At 39.9% G+C, this 13327-nt stretch overlaps 1 protein-coding gene across 5 annotated transcripts in view; it reads right to left on the reverse strand.

Annotated features, from left to right (window-relative positions):
• LOC132378428 (tubulin polymerization-promoting protein) overlaps positions 1–13327 on the reverse strand; it is a 47848-nt gene that overhangs the window by 27424 nt on the left and 7097 nt on the right. The window contains exons 1-2 of one of the 5 annotated variants that reach the window (XM_059945338.1): positions 13051–13295; positions 2183–2258 (exon numbers count right to left, since the gene is read on the reverse strand). The exons of 1 other annotated variant lie outside the window; for it this stretch is intronic. The gene's annotated coding sequence lies outside the window, so the exon portion shown is untranslated. Of the gene's footprint in view, positions 1–2182; positions 2259–12876; positions 13018–13050; positions 13296–13327 lie in introns of those variants that run through there. 3 more of the 5 variants (XM_059945341.1, XM_059945336.1, XM_059945339.1) reach the window with 3 other exon arrangements.

The raw sequence follows: 13327 nt of genomic DNA on the forward strand, positions 1-13327 counted from the left end.
AGGTTGAGACCAGTGTTTAACATAGTCTTGACGAGTCCAACAGGACAACATTCTCCTAGCATTGTGTTGGAGTCTCAGCCTAAATCACCTGCTCAAGTCCTTGAAACTGCATTTGAAGACACAACCCTTGGATTAGATAAGCGAATCCAACTAACTGATCAAACTGTTCAAGCAGCTCTGAGCAAAACCACTTCCCATATTTTATTCACAAAACTCCATAGTGCTTTGTTAATATTGACTTCCTGACTAATGTGGAGAAGCCTCAGATAATAAATGTTCCAATCTCTGTTCAAACGTTCGAACAGTCTGAGAAATTGAGCTCAACTTGAAAATATGCACAACTTCTCTCCCAGAACTATCACGTTCTCGAACCAACCTGAATAGCCCTAATTCTATCCCTGAAATCAAAATAATAAATTTACTTTAAACACTACAGACTACCTCATGCACTGGCACGGATTTGCCTCTGTGAGCTTTATTGCACTCACATCTCATCTTTCTTCAGAACTGTCTTGTTTAACTTGTATATAACTGACGCTTGGTGTGTTGTCTAAATTGATGTACCTGTGATGTTGCTACAAGTAAACTTTTCATTGTACCTGTACTGTACATTTGCATATGACAAACTTGACTTGATAAAACTTGTTACTACAAAGAATGACTATGACTAACTACTCATCTCTGCCAACAGCTTAAATGCTACACCTGCCCATACACACACCTCCTCCCTCACCTCCATTCAGGACCCCAAACAAGTCATTCCAGGTGAGGCAACACTTCACCCGCAAATCTGCTGGAGTCATCTGTTGTGCCTGGTGCTCCTGATTTGGCCTCCTCTACATTGGAGAAACCATCATAAATTGGGGGACTGCTTTGTCGAACACCTCCACATCACCCGCCACCACAAGTGAGACTTCCCAGTAGCCAAACATTTTAATTCCCATTCCAACAGATCAATCCATGGCCTCCTCATGTCACAATGAGGCCGTCCTCAGAGTGGAGGAGCAGCACTTATATTCCATCTGGGTACCCTCCAACCTGATGGTATGAATATAAATTTCTCCTTCTGATGAAAAAATCCACCCCCCCTTCCCTCTATTCCCCACTCTGACCTTTTATTCCTTCTCCCCTGCCTATTATTGCTCCCTGGATTCCCTCCTCTTTCCCCTATGGTCCACTCTCCTCTCCTGGGAAGTTCCTTCTTCTCCAGCCCTTGACCTTTCCCACCAACCTGGCTTCACCTATCACTTTCCTGCCAGCCTCTTTTCTCTCCCAGTCCTGAAGAAGGGTCTAAAACGTGTCCTAAAACATCACCTGTTTACTCTTTTCCATAGATGCTGCATGACTTGTTGAGTTCCTCCAGCATTTTGAGTGTGCTGACCATGAAAGCATTGGATAGCCGCAAAACCCAACTGTTCCACTAACTTGCTTCCAGGAAGACAGCCAAGGAGTCATTTCAGTGCTGTATAAATGTGGTTGGATCTCACCCGTCCTCTGAAATGGCTGAGGAATCACTTAGTTGTATCAAACCATTTCAATGAAGAAATCCCTCATTACCTTTACAATCAAACTAGAGTACCCATAATGACAGTCACCCAGATAGAAGATACATGAAGTTACACAAAATAACATCCTTATTCCTTAAAGTGAGAGCAATGCACGGTCTTTCAGATCAACTATATCAGAGTACACAATAGGATTAAGACACTTTCCCCTCATAACACCCCATAAGTTCCTACCACCAAGTGCATGCACCATGGGAAATCCAACAAAACCCTCATCAATGGACATCCGCTATCAAGCTTTCTTTTAAAATCTTCACCTTCAATAAACACCAATATTCAAGAACTTTGAATAAAATCATATAGGGTGCCTTTTGCATTTCCAGGCTGGTTCACACAACAGTTTAATTTGAATTTTTGGAGCCTCCAATCAATCCAAGATGGCTGTTCAGCCCATATAAAACATGGACACAGGAATCCTAATCCTGAGCAGGAAGAGGCTGCTTTGAGCCTGCTCTACTATTCACTAAGAACATGGCTGATCTGACTGTAGCCTCAAATCTGTATCCTCATCCACCCCAACTAATCATTCCCTCCACTGTATATCAAGAATATACTTCTGAATTAAAAGAAATCCAAGAATATTTACATTGCGCTTGAAAAGTATTTCAAGAACTCACATGTTTTTATGTTTGGTATGAGAGGAAAATCTCCCTCCCTTTTAATTAAATTAAATTCTTCTCCAGGATTCCTCTCCTACACAAAAAGAAAAAAAAATCAAAGTTCAAAGTAAATTTATTGTCAAAGTACATACTGTATATGTCACCATACGCATCCATTGAGATTCACTTTTTTGCGGGCATTCACAGTAAACACAATGGGGCAGGAATAACTATGACTCTCTTGTGGCTGATGTCCAATTGTGTTCCCCGTGCTTAAGGGACCACAGGACATCACCCCCGAGGCAACATCCTGTTGCGTTACTTGTAGCTGTGCTTACACTTCCAAGGTCCTGTACCACAGTGACTTGTGTCTCCTCGTTGGCACAAGCCCACAATTAACTCCACTGCTTCTCTCCAACTGAGATGTCAAGGGCACGAGCCCACAACCCACTCAATTTCTTCTCTCTGATTGAGACGTCAGGCAAGGAGGGGCAGGTGCTCGGTGCCAACCTCCTGCATTTGACCAGTTTTCCTCATCCTCTCGCTACGTGCTGTCGGATGAATGTGCAGGAGTCTCAGAAACCACATTGCCAAGATTTGTTCCTGGATTGTCTTCTTTTGCTGTTTTTGATCAGGGCGATCAAGGCAGACTGGGGCGCTTCGGCAAAGAAGCCTGCAATGAGTTGGGGCGTGGCATTGAACTGAATACTACTGGTGTGATGTTTCATATTTTATGTGTTGTTCTTGTGCTTTTCGCTGTTGCACAATTTCTTCTTTTTATTAATGTTTTCTATTGGCGTTTGATGGTTTCTTGAACGGGTTCCATGGTGCTTCTTTGTTTCGTGGCTGCCTGCAGGAAGATTAATCTCAGAGGTGTATGCTGTATACATACTTCGATAATAAATGAACTTGGAGAATGGATAAAAGACTGCCACCATCAGGAAAGAAATAACAATAACAAATAAATAGAGAACATGAGATGAAGAGTTTTTAAAAGTGAATCCGTAGGTTGTGGGAACAGTCAGTGATGGGGCGAGTGAAGTTGAGGGCTGAAGACTCTGATGGTTGAGGAGTAATAACTATTCCTAAACCCAGTGCTGAGGGTCCTAAGGCTCCTGTACTGTTTTTCTTGGAGGCAATAGCGAGAAGAAAACATAGCCTGTATGGTGGTCCCCCGATTACAGATGCTGCTTTCCACAACAGTGCTCTATGCAGATGTGTCCAATGGTGGGGAGGCCTTTTGCTGCAATGGACTGGGCCATGTCCACTATGTTTTATAGGACTGTCAGTTCAAGGGCATTGGTGTTTCCATACCAGGCTGTGATGCAGTCAGTCAATATACTCTCCACCACACATCTATCGAAGTTTGTCAAAGTTTGAGATGTCATGCCGAGTCTTCACAAACTCCTAAGAAAGTAGAGGTGCTGCCGCGCTTTCTTCATTATTGCACTCAAAGTTCTAGGCTAGGACAGATCTTCTGAAAATTATAACACCAAGGAATTCAAAGTTACTCACTCGCTCCACCTCTGATTTCCTGATAAGGACTAGCTCACAGACCTCCAGTTTACTCCTCCCAAAGTCAATAATCAGCTCCTTGGTCTGATCTGCCATTCCCTTACATTTTATTCAGTTAACTGTTGATTTGCTATTGCCTGTTGTACGGTTATCTACTCTCATGATACATTCCCTAAAAAGAGCCATCGTTAGTCATGGACCAATAGCACATCTCTGCCATCTGATTTCTGATTGGACTTTGAACCCATGAACACTACCTCTTTACTTTTTTTAAATTATGTATTTTTAAAACCACTTAATTAATTCAACTATTTAATGTATATATACTTACCATAATTCACAATTCTCTCCCCCACCCTTTGTTATGTATTGCGTTGTACTGCTGCCACAAAGTTAACAAATTTCACAACATGTACTTGTACCAGTGATATTAAACCTGATTCTGATTCTGATTCTGAAAGAATACAAAATGAATACTGGGAGCACCTGAAGTACATCGTCAGGCTAGAATTTTCAAAGGCTTTAATGACAGAGGTCTTTGTCCTTATGCAATTAGTGCTCCATCCATGTACCCATGATTTGAACACTTTAAATGTGAACATGTTATTCACTGCAGTGCCAGACTGCTACCTTAGATGTGTTACAATTTGCACCATGTCCTTCTCCTTTAACACGGACATTCCCTCAATTCTTGCTTCCTGCATGTTCAAGGAGTAACTAATTGCACCCATGGGTTTACATGTGGTCTCGAGTTGGTTTTTTTTATTGCCCAAGAATAAAATCTCTCAACGTATGGATGGTACAAGACAAGCTGTAACATATTCTGTGCCCCAGGGAAATGTGTGCTTATTTCATTCCAGAATTGTCTACCGTTGCATCTAACAATAGGTGCCTCTTGGGTGTCAAAAGCCATCATCATTACACAAAATAAGTGGAAGTTAAAAAATGCCAGAAACTTGAAGCATTAAAAACTTGGATGTATTTAAGGCAGAGATAGATAGGTTCTTGATTAGCCAGGGCATCAGAGTATGGGGTGAAGGGCAGGGGAGTGGGGATGACTGGAAGAATTGGATCAGCCCATGATTGAATAGCAGAGCAGACTCGATGGGCCAAATGGCCTACTTCTGCTCCTATGTCTTATGGTCTGAAAAAGTACTGAGAGTCTCATCCAGTTCAGAGGCGGATGAAAATGCTTTCACCTTCATTGCAGTTCAGTTTTACTCACTACAAAGATAAAACAATTGTTCACTGACACAAGTTGCATTAAGGGCTTTAGGAAGAGGGCTAACTGATTTTTCTGTTCCTACCATCATCGCTCTCTGGAAAAGATTATTGAAATGTAGTGAGAATTAATTCTCTACAGTGTTAGTAAAGAGAGTCAGGCAAGTTACTGAGCTGAGCCAATATGGCTTGTTATTAAGGAGGGAATGCCAGTCACCAGTGTTTAGTTCACTGCCTTAGCAACCAGGAATTTGCCAACATGCTTTTGACCTAGTCACCTACATCCCGCCATCCCACAGTTTTTTGTGGATAAAGCACTACACTACAGCACACAGCTGTTTGATTTTCACATTGTATGGATTTAATGAACTTGATAGATCTTCCAAGACTGCTCTTGAGACACAGTTGAAAATTTCAGTAGTCATTTACAAATAAAAGTGAGAAATATGAATTAAGAGAGTCTGACGGCCTTTCACATTTATATTCACTCTTTTACCTGATAAAATGTGCTTCAAATTACTATCAGTTTTGAAGAAAGATGGCAAGCAAACAAGTCATTGCTGCCAAGTTTTAATCCTTGATGCTCTGTCAGTAAGTTTTGAGTTGGACAAGAGGCAATCCAGGATGGGCTTGGTATTCCCCTCGGTGTGCCAATCTGTCTGGAGTTAGAGGTCTGAGAAAAAGATGCCAGTAAACTAAAAATAACTTTAAATTTAAAAAAATCACATTGGATATTTCACATCTGTAATGAGGTCAAATTTAAAAGTCACAGTGCAGAAAGAAACTAGAAACATTCAGTTGTTTTGTAAAAGCAGTACTTGACTGCATTATGATATAAGCTCAATGTCAAGGAGAAGTTAATGAATGCAGATTCTAAACACGGTGGAGTCCAATTTTTCATTACAGTCAGCTATGGGCTTCAGACATGCCCCCTGGCTGCACAAAGTGAATAATTACCACAGTTCAAGAATCTGAATTCAGTGAGTGAAGTTGGAGTTGGTTTATTTTAAAATCATAATATTGAAGGAAATGTTGCTATCTGGACTCCTTTTCAACATCAAATCATTGCAAAGAATTAACTTGTTAAATTATTCCTTGACGATTTCTTAATCTTTGTCAGCAAATCCCAAAGAGGGACCAGTTAGACTGAACTGCTGAAACATCAGGGACATTATTAAATAAATCACTAGGGATGATCACTACCTTCTACTGATGCAGTGCAACAAAGAAAACTGAGATAACAATACCCGCCATTGATATGGCCAAGTGGTTAAGGCGCTGGTCTAGTGATCTGAAGGTCATTAGTTTTGCCTCAGCTAAAGCAGTGTGTTGTGTCCTTGAGCAAGGGCACTTAACCACACACATCGTACTGCTCTAGGACAACATTGGTGGTGTGGAGAAGGGAGAATTGCAGCTTGGGCAACTGTCAGTCTCCCATGCAACCCTGCCCAGGCCTGCGCCCTGGAAGCTTTCCAAGGCGCAAATCCATGGTCTCTCTAGATTAACGGATGTATGTGTATATATAAAATATAAAAAAGTTTATTTAAAAATTGTTAATAAACAGGCAGGAACAATTATAAAAACACCAACAGATTTGTTTTTCAATTAAATTAAGACAAATGCAATAAGCCAATAAAATCTATCTGAACATTTTTGTTCAAGCCAAAGAGCTGCAATCAAAAATCATAATTGAATGGGCTGAATGGCCTAATTCTGCTCCAATCTCATATGGTCTTAAGGGTGTATTTTACCAATGGCCCCACCATCTATACACAAACACCTCTCAGGTCACACCAAAACACAGTTCAGCACTCCTGCCTTTTTTTTTGCTCACCTCAGTGACTCAAGGCTAGTGCCAGTAGTGGAAGAAGTCGTGACCAAAATAATGCCACATCTTATTGTCAGCAATAATCTTCTTCGAGCAAATGGTTTAGACATCTCCTTAGAGCAAGGGGTGTAGATGGGTGGAGTTGGTTCTGCAGAAATAATCACTGTTGTATATCTGCACTGATAAGATTAGATCCAGGAATACCATACCAGCTTTGAACAATCTGACAATCGATTTATACAGGTATGCATAATTATAAAATAAAAGGCTAATGACCTTTGCAACAGCTTAGCAGAAGTGGAATCACGAGGTAGTGGAATTGAAGGACAAATGTATGCAGAAGAAAAATTTGGCATATGGTGAAGCCAGATTATTGTAATGCAGTTGAAAAGATCTCACTGTGTGGAGATATCAGTGATTTTCCCCTGTATTAACTGTTTGTTAAGTGTAGTCACTTTTGCAATTGCCTACAAACTGTAATAGCAATTCTTGAGGTAATTGGAAGGCCTGATATTTTTCATCTACTTCAATCATTAACTCTTTTCGTGCATTCCACAACCATTTTGTAAATAATGTTTCTCTACCCCCCAGCCAATACCCCCCACAATTATATCTTTTAACTACCGGTACACCTCCTTGAATCTCTAATCTCTGAACAGCTTTAAGCTACTTCATTCCATCATTGCATCTCCTGGTTTGAAAGGAAGTCCAAGTTTTTAAAAAGGCATTTTTAAATAATACTTTGCTTGTTGGTTTCAGTCTGGCTGAGTGAGTTTTTCAAACTCTATTATTATTCTGCTCATCACAACCTCTCTGACAATTAAACGTGGCTTATTTTCATTCAAACCAGCAAAAACACATTCCCATCACAGAACTGTAACAAGTATCTGGGAAATGTGACAAAATATAGACTCTTAAGCCTGCTAGCAGGTTATCAGCAGACCAAACCTATCTCAAATTGAGTATTCCAAAATTCCTGGTGGAAAATAGTCTGGTAGATTGATTTGTCAAGCTTTTTATATAAACAAAATGAACAATTGTGACTACTTTTTCCAATATCGGTTACCTGGAAACCAATGTAAGGAAAGTAATCCAGTCAGAAAGAATAGTGTAGTCTCCAATTGAAACAAGTTTGTTCTGAAGATACACATAATATCTAGCAGCAAGCCTTGCTAGGAAAGAAAGTTAGCTACTGATTGAATGAAGTCATATTTAAGTACTTAATAGAAACGTTACATTTCCACAATTAATTACATAGACTTTTTTTTTATTATTGTGCTGAACAAAATCACATCTGTGAACCTGCCACAATCGCATCATTCTTCTCTGCTCTAACAATCATTATCTTTGACTAACAATATTAATCACAGTTCAGGCCAGGTGCGGTTAAGTGTATTCTTTTGACAAACAATTACAGAGTTCAACCAAATTCCTAGTCAACTTGTCTGTGCCAACATACATTTGTCCGCAGTATCAGGTTTAGTCACAGACGCAAGTCGTGAAATTTGTCATTTTGCGGCAGCAGTACAATGCAGGCTTAACAAATTGCTATATGTTACAATAAAATTAAATAAGCAGTGACATGAGTTCATGGACTGCTCAGAAATCTGATAGCAAAGTGGAAGATGCTGTTCCTAAAACATTGATTGTGTGCTTTCTGTACATCCTCCCTGATGGCTGTGATAAGATGTGCCAGGGATGGTGAGGGTCCTTCATGATCGATACTGTTTTCTTGAGGCACTATCCTTTGAAGACGTCCTTGATGGTACCCATGACAAGGCTGACTGAGCTGTCTACCACTGAAGCCTCTTATAATCCTGTGCATTGATGCCTTCATACCAGAGGGTGATGTGATGTATAGAAAGTTGTTAGCCTTTAATGGCATAAGAAATCTCCTCAAACTCTTATTGTAGCATACTTTATTTCACACAGGTATTGCCCAGAAAAAGGGACTTTTTTTTTAAAACTACAAAATGTGACAAAAATGTTTATGCCTTTCCATCATGAAATATAAAACTGATTGGATTTCACCTGTACAATGGCTTTGTCTTCTAATGGAGAGGACCTAGAAACAGTTCAACACCAGGAAAGATTAATCGTTTGTTTGGTGTGTGTGGTAAACCCAAAAATGCACACATAAATAAAATACTCAGGTGCACATATACCATTATACACACAAGATAATCAGCTTGTCACATTCCTTTGCCTCCTCCTGTCTGCACTCTCTTCACTTCAGCCTTCATTCAAAATAGCTTGGTTTACATCATGTTTGAATGGACGTGCTAAGATATCACTATTTTTAATCAAATAAGCTCCTTCCAGTGCTGAATGTAGACTGCCTAATCCTTAAAAATCACCAATAATTCAAGAGCAGGGGGCAGAGTAAATACAAGCACTTGAGATAAGATGTGGGAAGGCAGAAAAATGAATGATTGCGTAACAGGTAAAATAAGTGAACATTACTTTGTAAAATTCATCCCTTGATAAAAGTGAGGTTCTGTAACCTGACCTTTCGGTAGCTTACAAAACACCACTAGTATGCTCCACACATGATCCAAGAAATTCAATGTTACCCAAGAAATTATGACTTTCATTGTAAATGTGCAAGAAGAATTTTAAATGGAAAATCGTACTTGATTTAAAAAAAACTTTTATTCAAATAGTATCAATCCAGATTATAAATTTTGTTTTGTTATTGTGAGTTCAATGTAAATTATCAAAGTACAGATACACTAAGTGGCTGCTTTATTAGGTACCTCCTATACCCAATAAAGTGGCCACTGAGTGTATTTTCATTATCTGCTGCTGCTATAGTACATCCACTTCGCTTCAACATGCCTTGAGTTCAGAGATTCTCTTCTGCACACCACAGGTGTAACATTTGAGTTACTCTTGTCTTCCTATCAACTCAAACCAGTCTGGCCATTCTCCTCTGACCTCTCTCATTAACAAGGCATTTGGCTCGCTCTCTCGATGTTCTTAGGTTCTTGCACAGTTTATTCCCTGTAAACTGTAGTCTTGTGTTTGATTACAGGCCACAACCTTCAGCTGTCAACGTTAACACAATAAATTATTGCAACTGCCTCTTAAGAAGACGTTTGAAGTACAGGGGAGGTTTTTCACAAATCATGGCAAGTATTACTCATCAAACATCTGGACAAATCACAGATTAAGGGTCAATGCAGGGCACATCTTGCTTGTTGAGTCTCTTATACTGCAAAATTTTTAATTTGATGTAAAACACTTCATCCTGTAATTTTTTTTTTCCTCAGAATATACCAAGATCATAAAAGGTGTTGAGTACACTCGATCTCTTTCACTTAAAAAGTCTGCCTGGAATTAATTAATGACGATTGGACCATGAGAACAGTTGATACTTCTGGCTGCAAGATCCTTAAGTTGGGATGGGGCAGGGCAGGTTAAAATTCTATCTTCTGGCCCGGTCTGTAAATACCGAGAACAGCCATATAATGTCTTAAAATAAAAGTAGCTAAATGGATATGTTTAAGTAGGATTCTGACTCTGGAAATGGAGATAGAGGGGTTTAGGGAAAGAATTTAATAAATTAGGCCCAATTCAGATAACCAAAGAGCCAACGGTGGAGTGATTTAAAAAAGTAAATACGCCTACGAGAAATAGAATGGGTTTAAGTTTGTATACTGATAGCTGTTCTGTAGCTCGTGCAGGTTTTAGATGGAAATAAAATTGTAATTCTGATCTTCACTTTTGCAACGACAATCAAGGATTTTAGCAGCCAACGACAAAGTGCACTGTTTTGATTCGGCCAGCGTAAAATACTAAATTTGATTTGGATCGATTCAGTCTCACACAGGACTAGCTACTACCCTGCATGAGATGGAGCTTTTTCCAGACAAACTGCCAGTATCCTAGCTTAAATCCATTCTGGGTCTTGCAGATCCTTCAATTTAAAATAAGATCACTATCATTGGTTCTTGGGTCATCTGACTTTGTCCTAGTTTATTAAATTCTTGAACTCAGGAGCAAACTTTGTGCTGGGATTGAAGATAAAGGCAATGATATGAGGAAATGTTAACAAACACAAGCAAATCTTGCCTTGTTTAATGCAAGAATTGGCACAGTGATGGGTGAGGTAGTGTGCATTCTCAGCTCAAACCTAGAATCAGCCATTGTACTTTTTTTTTAAAAAAAAATGACTTTGACCCAAGAGCAGTGTATAAATAATAAAACAAGAGGGAATAATGGTCCACAAAGCAAACAATGTGAACACATGAAAGGATAATTATCTTTCTACAACTGTATAATTAAAATTTGAATTAGTTGAGGTTAAGCAAAGCTGGACAATACCAGAAAAGACGACTTTGAATCAAAGTAAACACAGGTCTGGATCTGATATCAACACTTTTTGAAGAAAAAAAAGTGGTGCTTTACCAAATTAAGCATCAAGAAAAAGGAGCACAAAGGTGTTGATAGTAGTTAAGAATGGGGAACTGATACCATTGCCAGCCAATGAGGAGGCAAGAAGCAGAAGTTGTCGAGGGAGCACCACGAGGCCATTGTAGACAAGATGAACTTGCAGAGGTACGAGGAAATAAGATCCTGAAAAAAGATGCTGACAAAATAAATAAATAAACACCTTGTTGCTGTAGCAGTTGCTAAAGCTCCATCTGACAAAAGTAATAATAATAAAAAACATTTAAAATCAAAAGAATGGGTCACATCAGAGAACATTGCTTCATGCAATGCTTTGCCAATTTAATTCTGGTTCTACTTTGTAATTCATTTTTTTAAATGCTTAATACCCACTCCCTTTCCTTATTATTAAGGTGGAAAGCAATAGACTAACAGGAAACAGTAGGAAATTCAGCTCATTAAGTGCATTCTATGATTTAAACAAGCCTGGATAAAGCATGTCTTCTAGTTATCTGATTTATTCATACATTTTCTTATTCTATCAATAATAAACCCGGAAGACTTATCTGATCCTAAAACACCCACAGCTTTCCGGGAAATCATTCTAGATATACCACATCTCTAATTAAGTTATGTTATTAGTTATGTTATGTTAAGTATTAGCCATGTATTAATAGATTAAAGTCGACCCCTCCACATACTCCTGTGCCCTCAGAATATTTTCCATGTTAAGTCAATAAAGAGAAGCAAACTGTAAATTTACAGTCGCTTGTGAAATGGAAGGATTTCGACACTGACAAAGTGGTAAAACTTTTCCACGTCGTATTAGCTTTATGTACGATTAGCAACATACAAAGTTACAGCAAATTCAATCGTGTTTCGATTCCTCGCCCGAGGGAAAAAAACCCGTCTTGATGCAAAATCCACCTGAGTACTTAAACTAAGAAGGGTGTGACTAATCACAAGGCAAGGCCCTAATTAATATTCATCGGTTTCCAGCCTAACAATCTGGTCCAGGTGAAGGATCTCGACTGGCTATTTTCTCTCTACAGACGATGCCTGTCCTATTGAACTCCTCCAGGAGTTTTCGTTGTATTTTCCCCCTACAGATTCCAGCATCTGCAGTCTCCGAATTTAATTAAACAAAAGTTAATTGCGACAACTGCCCAGAAAGGGCATGAATCGAAGCCAGCACTCGAGATGCAGCAAAAAGAAAACTTGCTGTTGGAGCAACTCAGCCGTCTGTCTCTTCATGTGCACTTTTTTTTACAACCGAGGGATCAGTAAAATCTATTCTGCCCAAAAATCACCAACCCAAATTATTAGGATGCTGCCTGAAAGTGGGGGTTATTTTCAGCATTCTCTGATTATGTTCAGCACCTGCGGTAATTTACTTCTGGAGTGTTGTTATTGGCCTAGACAGGAAACGATGGCAGTCAAACCCGCTAACGTTTCCCCAATTCTGCGCATCACGCATAAGTTACAGTAATGTAATACAAGCCCAACGAAAAAAATGCAAATAAGCCACCGACTACAGAGAAAAGAAATACCCCAAAACATTGAGTTTTGAAAACCAGGCAAAACTTACACACCCCTGTCGCCACCAGTGAACTATCTATACACCTTGGAGTTAAGAACCAGAAGTCTACTCCCTGATATCGCATCATGGCTAACGTTACTATGACACTTGGTTAACCTAAAAGTTGAGAAGTAAAAGCACAGCATCGTTCTGTACAAAAAAAAGCATCCAAATTACCAGAGGGGTGTTCACATCAGCAACACTCTCCGGGTCGGAGGGAGGCAAGCGCGTAAAGACTGCAACACCTCGCGTTCCTCTTTAGAGGAAAGGATAAATTTGCCCTCCCTTGCTTTGTGGATGTAAAGACACAAGACAAAACCCAAAAGACTAAGCAGTGTGTCTAATACTCACAACTACTCCTGGCCGTCTCCGTACTGGCAGGTACACGAGTGCTCGCCCTGGGCACGGTTACAGGAGGGGCGGGCGCTGCTCGGCGCTCCCCGGGGTTCCATTGGTCCGTGCGTCGCGTCCCTGTCCCGGAAATCTGGCGCTCATCGGCGAAAGCGGCCGTCAATCAGCTTCGGTAATTGACACTAATATCCTCCGACTGAAGTCACTTTTACGCCGCGGAGCTGCCGTTGCCCTTAAATGGGAGATTTCCCGGAGAATGGGATTCCCAGAACAGGCT

This window comes from Hypanus sabinus, chromosome 20 (assembly GCF_030144855.1).
Source record: "Hypanus sabinus isolate sHypSab1 chromosome 20, sHypSab1.hap1, whole genome shotgun sequence".
In the NCBI taxonomy this organism is placed as follows: domain Eukaryota; kingdom Metazoa; phylum Chordata; class Chondrichthyes; order Myliobatiformes; family Dasyatidae; genus Hypanus; species Hypanus sabinus.